Below are 1,566 nucleotides of genomic sequence, written 5' to 3' on the forward strand. Positions count from 1 at the left end.
GTCAGTGGGCGGGGACTATTTTAGATTGAAATGGGAGGCCTCCTGTTATTTAAATTTATTAGACATTTGTAAAATCTAAATTTTGAATTTCATTTTATGAAGCAAAATATTGAAATGCAAATATATGTACAAATGTATATTTTCATCAAGCACCTGCATCAATGATAACAGAAACTTAAAAGGAAACGTGTAAAATCTCAATTATTTATAATTTCGAAAAGTAAAACACCACATTCTTTGTCTTTATTCTAATTTTTTCTCCTTTTAGGTACTTTTAATACCAGGGATCATGCTTGCTTTCGAGGAGTTGTCGGCAGACCAGCTCTACAGCTGGATGTTGTTCTTTTTCGTCGCATTGGTTATTGCAACAACTTACTCTGTTGTCGCTCCACCTGTTGAAGAAATCATTAAGGTGTTTACGTTAAAGAGGAAAAACGAAAGACGACCATTCTTATCTAAACGCCATAATGATACCGGCAAGTTTACGGCTTCCAGTAGACTATAATAATTGTGTTTATAAAAAAATATCTTGGAATCTTAAGACAATTATGATGAAACACTATCATACATGTTAAATAATATGATATATTATACTTTCATGTAAATTACTTGAATCTGATTCGCCGAGAAACATTTGATAAAAAACACTACTACCCGTTGAATAATGAAGCCACGCCCTCCTGCGTAGCAACAGTCAACATTGCTTGACGACGGGTGGTATTACAAAAAATAGCGACTGCGCGGAATTTATGCGCGCACGGTTCACTGTAATATGTATTTGTATAAAACATTCAGTATAATATAATAAATATTGCATGTAGTTGAGTGTAACAGTGAAAATTTTCACCCCTCGAAAACCATTGTCAACCTCGGCTGCGCCTCTGCTGGCAATGGTTTTCTTGGGGTGAAAATTTTCAATGTTACACTCAACTACATGCAATATTTATATAATATTATAATGCTGAGATACTTTAAAGTCCTTTTATTCTGTTATCAAATACTGGAAAATTCTCCACTTGTAGCATATCTGTGTTTCATCATCTATTTATATACCCGGTTTATACATTGTATATATCGTTTTTTTCACATAATTCAGATATGTTTAGAAACAGATAAAAGCAATATATACAACATATCTAAAATTTAAATATGAAAACTTAACTACAATGTAGTTATGAAATAAAATAAAAATGATATATGAGAAATCCATTTGCAGTTGATTTGTTTTATTGATTTAGTCAATCACATTTTAAAACTTCTCCTTTATATACTTTTATATGTAATTACTATACCTAGGTATCAAGTTAGCCATCGTCGCAAGCTACGGGTCTTGTATCCATTCTGTTTGTCAAACAGAATGGACACGAAAACCAATGGTTTGTATCGATGCAAGTTGACTTTTTATATTTTTTTCGTGAACACGAATCAGCCAGTAATTGTGGTGCGAAAGAAAAAATAAACGAAAAAATATCCTTAAGAGAGCTGGGTGATTGTGGCAATATTTACAACGATATTGATCTCCTTGTAAGGCTCCATATAAAGATTTTTAAAAATGATCAAATTTCA

The sequence above is a fragment of the Saccostrea cucullata genome, unplaced genomic scaffold, assembly GCF_032062105.1.
Source record: "Saccostrea cucullata isolate Sc308-1 unplaced genomic scaffold, CSIRO_AGI_Scuc_v1 ctg1878, whole genome shotgun sequence".
Lineage (NCBI taxonomy): Eukaryota > Metazoa > Mollusca > Bivalvia > Ostreida > Ostreidae > Saccostrea > Saccostrea cuccullata.